The sequence below is a fragment of the Myodes glareolus genome, chromosome 19, assembly GCF_982192425.1.
Source record: "Myodes glareolus chromosome 19, mMyoGla1.1, whole genome shotgun sequence".
Lineage (NCBI taxonomy): Eukaryota > Metazoa > Chordata > Mammalia > Rodentia > Cricetidae > Myodes > Myodes glareolus.
This window is the reverse complement of record NC_142044.1, coordinates 61,993,630-62,002,652: the sequence shown is the minus strand read 5'-3', so window position 1 is coordinate 62,002,652 and position 9,023 is coordinate 61,993,630. Positions and strand designations below refer to the sequence as shown.

General features: G+C 44.2%; 1 long non-coding RNA gene across 4 annotated transcripts in view; it reads right to left on the bottom strand.

The window, feature by feature from the left end:
* Positions 1 to 205: 205 nt before the first annotated feature.
* LOC146891009 (uncharacterized) overlaps positions 206 to 9,023 on the bottom strand; it is a 37,932-nt gene continuing 29,114 nt past the window's right edge. For 3 of the 4 annotated variants that reach the window (XR_014997941.2, XR_014997939.2, XR_014997940.2), the window contains one exon: positions 206 to 4,153. This is a non-coding gene — a long non-coding RNA (uncharacterized LOC146891009). The remainder of the gene's footprint in view (positions 4,154 to 9,023) is intronic. The other variant, XR_014997943.2, reaches the window with a different exon arrangement.

The window sequence follows — 9,023 nt, the reverse complement described above, 5'->3', positions numbered from 1 at the left end:
TAACACAGTCCAGCATCCAGCCAGGGAATGGGACCACACACACACACGCATGCGTGCACACACACACACACACACACACACACACAGTGGGTTGGCCTTCCCACCTCAAAGCAACCAAGATAATCCTCCAGAGGCATACCAGCAGACCTATCTTTTAGGTGATTTTAGATTCTACCAAGTTGACAGTTAGCATTAACCATCACAATGACATTTGTATATTTATTTATTGTGGTACAAAGAATGTGTTTTATCAAAACCTCAGAAAACAAGTGGGCTTTTGTCCATCTTTCTTGTTTTTCTATTTGAGGCAGGGTCCCACTCTATAGACCAGGCTAGGCTTGAATTCACTCTGTAGCCAAGGACGGCCTTGAACTCCTTATGTGCCAGTGTACATGGCTTGTGTGATGTTGGGGCTCAAACCCACACCTTCCTGCATGCCAGGCAAACTCTCTACCAACTGAGCCCACATCCAGTCCACCCAGTAGAGTCCTTAAAAGTTACCATTTATAGTGGAGCAGTATTTGTTAGGAATTTGCATGGACCACACTAGCTCTGGTCTCTGTGGCCAGGCAGGTCTTGAATTTGAGATCTTCCTGGTTTAACAGGGCCACAGACCTTAACACAGTTGATTCCATGATGGAAGAACCATTCAGGCCAAAAAACTCAGCATATAGACAGTACCACCTGCCAAAACAAAAACAAAGACCTAATCTATCAAAGTCCATACATAGTTAAGTCTCTAAATGTATAATCCTTGTCTTTTGGCTTCTATAGTTCTGCTTCTGGCCTAACTATTCTTGTTAACTGAAGTATATCAACCTAGAACATGGTTTTTGTGCTCAACCATTCACCCTGAGAAAGGCTTGGTGCTACACAGGGATCCCAAACATCAAGTATGAGCCAGTGGTGGTGACGCACACATTTAATCCCAGCACTTGGGAGGCAGAGGCCAGCCTGGTCTACAAGAGCTAGTTCTAGGACAGGCTCCAAAGCTACAGAGAAGCCCTGTCTCGAAAAACAAAAACAAAAACAAAAATCCAGTATAGTAGCCAGGTTGCTAATAAAGATTTTCTATTGGCTTAAATCAATGTCTGAGCAGTATTCTCTGGTGGATACCCTGCAACACTGCCTCAGCCTCCTTAGTAGCAGAGACTAGAAGCCTGCCTAACAAGGCTTGGCTTCGCTAGCTCCATTTCAGAAAATAACCAACCACACAATCACCTTTCATCTCTGAAATCGCATGCTTTATTCCCAATGAGATGTCATTTGACTTAGTTCTGATCAGTCCTGTATCTCCCCAAAACTCGATGCTTTTGGATTCAGTCTACAGCGCAGTAGACAAATCTTCCTCAAACCTGACACCTTCCCTGGAATCAAGAAGCACTCCTGGGGTCTGAAGAGACAGTACAGCAGATAAGAGCACTGGATGCTCTTCCAGAGGACCCGAGTTGAATTCCCAGCACCCACATAGTGGCTCACAACCATCTGTAACTCCAGGCCTAGAGTGTTCAACGGGTGAATAAATAATAAAATGAAACCTTTAAAGGAAAAAAAAAGTCATTTCAGACGGAGAGAGGTCAGTGGCACTTGCTGATCATGTAAGGTTCCTAGGTTTGACCCCCACATCATAAAGAAACAACAAAATCCCTCTCCTCCCTGTCCCTTTAGGGCACAGAGGTAAGAGTGTTGAAGAAAACTGAAAACACCTCACGTTCTCAGTTATCCGCAGCATTATTCCAGTAAGTGATGAAACTATAGAGTCTGAATCCTTCTCTACTTATAGCAGTGTTTATTTATTCGTTTGTTTGTTTTGGTTTTTCGACACAGGGTTTCTGTGAGTAGCCCTAGTTGTCCTGGAGTTCACTGTGTAGTCCAGGCTAGCCTCAAACTCAGAGATTCACCTGCTTCTGCCTCCTGCATGCTGGAATTAAAGGCACGTGTCACCACTGCCTGGCTAGCAGTGTTTATTTAATAACTGCATTTATTCCCATATGTGGAAAGAACCCAGGCAGCCCACAGTGGAATGCCCCTGAGGGTTTCTGTTCCTCTTATAGCTTCTTGCTGTCCACGGAAACAGTACTGGTTTTCTGAGCGTCTCTGGCTCTCAGGATAATCTTTCCCCTTTCAGTTTTTCTGGCTACCTCTATCTGCTCCATACTCCCACGACACAAAACCAGCCACTTTCAAGCTCACTATGCGTTTGCTGTCCTCTATATCATACATAGAATAAAGAATTGATACAAGAAAGTATCAGTGCATAATTTATATAGTTAGACAATATATGTGCATATATATGTGAGATATGCATAAATACACATATGTATATTTGTGTCTGTATGTGTAGAATTTATGAGGCTGAAGCAATAGTGCCCCAAGTTTGAGGCTAGCCTGAGCTACACAGAAAGACCTTAAAAAACAAATGGGGGTGGGGGCTGGAGAGGTAGCTCAGCAGTTAAGAACACTGCCTGCTCTTCCAAAGGTCCTAAGTTCAATTCCCATCAACCACATGGTGGCTCACAACCCTCTGTAAAGAGATCTGGTGCCCTCTTCTGGCCTGCAGGCACATATGCAGACAGAATATTAAAAATACTAATACATAATAAATAAATAAATCTTAAATAAAACAAATGGGGGGAGGTGTGAAAAGAAGAGGAGAGGAGGGAGGGGAAACTGCAATCAGTATGTAAAATAAATGAAAAAAATGTTATTTAAATTTTAAAAAATCAACAAGGGGTGGAGATATGGCTCAGAGGTTCAGAGCACTGGCTGTTTCTTCATCTACAGTGAGATCTGGTGCCCTCACTTGATGTGCAGGCAGAACACTGTACATGCAAGTAAATAAATAATATTTTAAAAATCGACAAAACCATGCTCCATTTTCTGACGCAGTCCATCCAGGACTTTCTATAGGGGACTTTCATTTCTTTGTTTCCTTGGCTGCTATAGTATCTTCTCCAAGCACCCTGGAGACAGCTACCTCTTCTAGCAGTAGGACCAGACAGTCTCTCCCTGGAGGGCTTAGTTATTGAAGAAATATAGGAGGCCCTTAGAACACACTGACTGAATATGGAAGTCACCTGACATGGACCCCAAGGATTTTGTAATCAGCCAGGCTCCCATAGGTCACATGGTTGATCAAGCCCTTTCATCTCTTTCAGGAAAAACCCTGAAAGCTCATTCCAGAACACAAAAACTAGTTTTGTTAATAGCTCCGTGGGGTCAGAGCTATGTTTTGTTAATGTATTTCCATTACTAAGGCTTCTGCCGTGGAACCGGATTTTCCCAGGTGGGTGGGCCAGTCGGACTCTGGTCTTCAGTCTGCTGTTGGCCAGTTCCCCCAGAGACTTCAGAGTGCGGTGCGGGTTGTAGCATTGCTACAATGCTGAATGGACTGTTTCAATAACTGTTTCCAGCAAACAATGTTTTTTTGAAAGGACATCTATAAATGTGTTTGCAAATGGGGTTAGTCCCTCGTGTGAAAAGGGTCTGCAGGTGCTAAATAGAAAAACCTTCAAGTGAATCAGAAGTGACTGAAGAGGTTGGAAAACAGTGGCAGGGTTTCGCCATCTCATATCAAGCCTGCCAGGGCTACATCTGAACACCTTCCAGCTCCCAGATCGATTTTTGTTTCGGTCACCTTTCACCTTTTGAATCATTTCCAGTCAGCAAAAGCAGTCCGTTCAGGAGATGGACAAGGATAGTGTGGCTTCTGTTCCTGATACCCTGTGTGCAGTGATGGGAAACATTGTTTTAGTTTTTAGCTAGTGCCCAGCATGGTGTAGGTAATGAAGAGAATTCTGCCTTTCCATAGCAGACCTGGGCTTTCTGTGTGGCCATCAACCCCAGTTCTTTCAGATCCAAGTGCTTCTTCAACACGGAGACTCCTTTCTAGCAAGGGGTCTGTTTAGTGGTTTTTTTGCTTTTTTTGTTTGTTTGTTTGTTTGCTTGCTTGCTTGCTTGCTTGTTTTTTGGATGAGCAGATGGCATGTATTCTTGCCTTGGCACTAGTTCCTGGGCGAAAAGCTAGGTCCAACCCGGACACCTTTGTTCAACCTACGGGTTCCTGAAGTGTCTCCGAACGTCCAGCAGATGGCGGCGCAGCTGAATTTTCTGGAGGTCTTGCGCCTGCCACGCTGGCGGAAGGCCGGGGGAGCTGGGGGAAAACCAACAAAACAGGAAGAAGACTTTAAAAAAGAAATTCTAATTTTCGACATATATTGCCTGTTGTTGTGTCAGAGTCTCTTTTTATTAGAATTAGTGGAATTAAAGTTGAAGTCTTTAAAAAAGTTGATTACAACTCAAATATATGTGTAGGACCCAGCCAGGATGAGGTCAGTAGAGGCCCCTCTCAGTAGTTTCTTTTTGGGGGGGGGGTGTGGAAGCTCGAGACAGGGTCTCTCTGTAGCTTTGGAACCTGCCCTGGAACTAGCTCTTGTAGACCAGGCTGGCCTCGAACTCACAGAGATCCACCTGCTTCTGCCTCCCAAGTGCTGGGATTAAAGGCTGTGTTACCACCACCCGGTTCCCTCTTGGTAGTTTACCCTGAGGCAATACTGGTTCCAAGAAACATCACAAACTGAGGCCACCCAGGCACCACCCAGGAACAGACCATCCAAGGAAATTCCTAACATTTCAATTTTTGCAGATAGGATCACCTGCCAGCACATACCCATTGCTTTCAACAGGACATCCCGAGACAAATGTCAGCCAATCAGCGGTCCTGAACCTTAGAAATCCCTCACCCTGACCTTTGCTATTATGAAAACCCCAACTGAACTCAGGGCTCTCAGATCAAGCCAATAGGATGGACACACGCAGAGTCTGACTTCGACCTTGAATAAGAGTAAAGCTTCTTTGCTTTCACTTACAGGACTCCTAGTGAGTTTTGGGGGAACACTGTGATCTGGGCATAACAATATGCAGGCTAGTTTTGGTTTGTTTTTGTTTTTAAAACTATTAGCTCTTTGTTCATTAGGTTTTGCACTTTTTATAAAGGGATCTATTCAAAGCAACGCCCAACAAAATCCCAGCAAAATTCTTCAAAGACCCTGAAAGAACAATACTCAACTTCATTTGGAAAAGCAAAAAACCCAGGGTAGCCAAAACAATCCTGAGCAATAAAAGAACTTCAGGAGGCATCACATTCCCTGACTTCAAACTCTACTACAGAGCTACAGTACTGAAAACAGCCTGGTATTGGCATAAGAACAGACAGGTGGACCAATGGAATCGAATAGAAGACCCGGATCACACATCTTCGAACACCTGATCTTTGATAAAGAAGCAAAAAATATCAAATGGAAAAAAGAAAGCATATTTAACAAATGGTGCTGGCATAACTGGATATCAACATGTAGAAGAATGAAAATAGACCCATATCTATCACCATGTGTCCCGCGCTACCGTCTCGCCAGCAAGAACCACGCGGTACACATAGGATCCTTCTGCAGAAAAGCTTTATGTCTCTTGGGAGCTAGAGCATAAGCCACATGGCGGAGACCCAGATAAGATGGAACCCATCCCTTATAAAGGAAACAGACCCTGCTTCGGACGTGTCACTCTTGGATTGGTCCATTGTCCATAATCCCAGGTGAATGCCTCGGGAGTAGGCGGGGACTCAGTGGGAAATTACCGAGCACATGTGCGTTCACCTGGCGGTGAAGCCGGATGTCAGCGCCATCTTGATAATGGAGAATGTGGCTGCGGCCTTCTACAACCATGCACCAAATTCAAGTCCAAATGGATCAAAGACCTCAACATAAAGCCAGCCACATTGAACCTTATAGAAGAGAAAGTACACTTGAACGCATTGGCACAGGGAACCACTTCCTAAATAGAACCCCAGCAGTACAGACACTGAGAGAAACAATTAATAAATGGGACCTCCTGAGACTGAAAAGCTTCTGTAAAGCAAAGTACATGGTCAACAAGACAAAATGACACCCTACAGAATGGGAAAAGATCTTCACCAACCCCACATCAGACAGAGGGCTGATCTCCAAAATATACAAAGAACTCAAGAAATTGGACACCAAAAGATCACATAATCCAATAAAAAAAAATAGAGTATAGACCTAAACAGAGAACTCTCAACAGAGGAATCTAAAATGGCTGAAAGACACTTAAGGAAACGTTCAACATCCTTAGTCATCAGAGAAATGCAAATCAAAATAACTCTGAGATTCCATCTTACACCTGAAAGAATGGCCAAGATCAAAAACACTGATGGCAAATTATGCTGGAGAGGTTGTGGGGAAAAGGGAACACTCCTGCATTGATGGTGGGAGTGCAAGCTGGTACAACCCCTTTGGATGTCAGTGTGGTGATTTCTCAGAAAATTAAAAAACAACCTTCCTCAAGACCCAATAATACCACTTTTGGGTATATATCCAAAGGATGTTCAGCTGTGCCACAAGGACATGTGCTCAACTATGTTCATAGCAGCTTTGTCATAACCGGAACCTGGAAACAACCTAAATGCCCCTCAACTGAAGAAAGGATAAGAAAAATGTGATATATTTACACAATGGAGTACTACACAGTAGAAAAAAATAAATAAATAAAATAATGACAGCTTGAATTTTTTGTTGTTGTAAAATGAATTTTGCAGGAAAACGGATGGAGCTAGAAAACATTCTTTTGAGTGAGGTAAGCCAGACACAGAAAGACAATTATCACATGGTACTCACTCATAGGTGGTTTTTAAACATAAAGCAAAGAAAGTCAGCCTACAAACTACAATCCCAGAGAACTTAGACAACAATGTGGACACTAAGAGAGACTTACAAAGATATAATCTACATGGGAAGTAGAAAGTAGAAAAAGACAAGATCTCCTGAGTAAATTGGGAGCATGGGGACCTTGGGGGAGGATTGAAGAGGGAAGGGGAGAGTCAGGGAGGGGAGCAGAAAAAAATGTAGAGCTCAATAAATATCAATAAAATAATAATTTTTAAAAAAGGATCTAGCCGGGAGTGGTGGCTCACGCCTTTAATCCCAGGACTCAGGAGGCAGAGGCAGGTGGATATCTGTTGAGTTTGAGGCCAGCCTGGTCTACAGAATGAGACCAGGACAGGTTCCAAAGCTACAAAAAGAGACCCCGTCTCAAAAAAACATTTTTAAAAATTATTTATTTATTATTTTTATTTATCTGTACGTAACCCTGTGAGTTTATGTGTACTACCTGCATACAGTGCTTCCAGAGGCCAGAAGGCATTTGAAATCTTAGAACTGGAGTTACAGGCAGTTGTGAACCACGTGAATGTCGATGCGGGAATTAAACTTGGTCCTCTGCAAGATCAGTAAGGACTCTATACTGCTGAGTTTTCGCTCCAGTCCTAAGTTTCTCTCTTTTTGAAAAGCACCAACAGGCAAGTTTTAAATCTACCTGTCTGTCTATCTGTCTGTCTTATTAGGGTAGGCAAAGTACTTGCAATATCAGTAATCTCCTTCCAAGTGTATTTCAGGAATCAGTCTCAGTCAGCAGGCTTGAGCTGTTAAGTACTTCTATTCACTGAACCATTTGGCCTGCCCATGTTTTCAAATAGCAATCGCCATGAGAGCACAATGGGACTGGAGATACAGGTCAGTGGTAGAATCCTTGGCTCTGGTGAACAAGGCTCAGGGCTCAGGAGCTACAAAACCCACAAAGTAAATAAGATGAAAGGGAGATAATGGTGGATAGATACAACGAATACATGTTGTATAAATGTATGAAACGTTAAAAGAATAAAATGTAACATTTTTAAAAAGGCAGGCTGCTTCGGAACTAAAGAAAACGGGATAGTGACTTACAAGGCGTGGCGGCGGCGGGCTCACCCGCTGCGACGGAAATGGCCTGGGTGGACGCCGGGCGGTGGCCGCAGCGTCCGGACAGCGCCGCCTGCTGGTCAAAGCGGCAAAGAGCACCTCGCTGGGCAGATGCCCGCAGGGCGTAGACCCTGCGCATTCCAGAGAGCCCACTCTTCACTAAGCAAGAACATAAAAAGCTGGGGTCCTTCTGCCGGGAAGAGAAAACTGATGCCTGCTATAGTTTGGGAAGGCAATGTCTTAGGGCCTTAGCGGCTTTAATGCTTCCAATAGTTAAAAAGGATGGGTTTGATTTTTATGGTAACAGTGTCATTTTAGACAACTCTAGTGGAGAATGGAAAAACGGAACCTGATAGGGGTCTGTTTTAATTTTATTTTACTTTGTATTAATGGGACTTACTATTAGAAGAGGTTATAAGGCAAACTTGAAATATGAACAGGAGATGGCATTCTAAAACGTCGAAGCGCTAATCATTTCTGCCTGTCATCTTTATTCTAGGAACGGTGCGGTGAGATTTCTGGAGTCCCGCCTCCTCTCCCCACTTCCGTTTTCTCCTCACTCATTTGACAGGAGCCTCCGCACTCATCTCCTTAGAACACGTCATCACCATCCACTGGAAGACTGGATTGTGGTACCACCTTTTCCCCCTATGGCTGAAGCCGGCAGAAAGATGACAAGCTGCTATCTGCTCTTGAGCCTGCCTGGTTGTCGGGAACCCTGCCGGATGATGCCAAATGAGCTCTTCCTTCTGTTGCCGTCATTGAGCAGGTGCCATCTCAAGCACAGCTTTCGCCTGATCCAACGATTAAGTTTTCCTCAAAGCCTTCCACTAGGAGTTTTGAGTTTTAAGAACCTTACACAATTCCGTTTTAGTTCCAGTAAGAGAATGCATACACACAGATGGGCGCTTTCATAGGACACTAGAACCTGAAATCATCCACTTGGCCAGGTCTGTCAGCAATATACCAGGGATCCGGGGAGGCCCCTGAGGCCATACTTCCCTGCTGAACTCTGACCACAAATGCAGCCTGGAGGAGCGGCAGCGTTAGCTGTGTACCCACGCGGTCCACAGTGTTCCAATGAAAAGCAGCAAACGGTTTGGGTCGCAAAGGCAGCGCTGGTTAACCCAGTGGGCCAGAAAACAGAACCAATAGACAAAGGTGTGGGAAAGGGAGGGATTCTAGGGCCTGAGGGAAATCGAGGAGGTGAGGAGA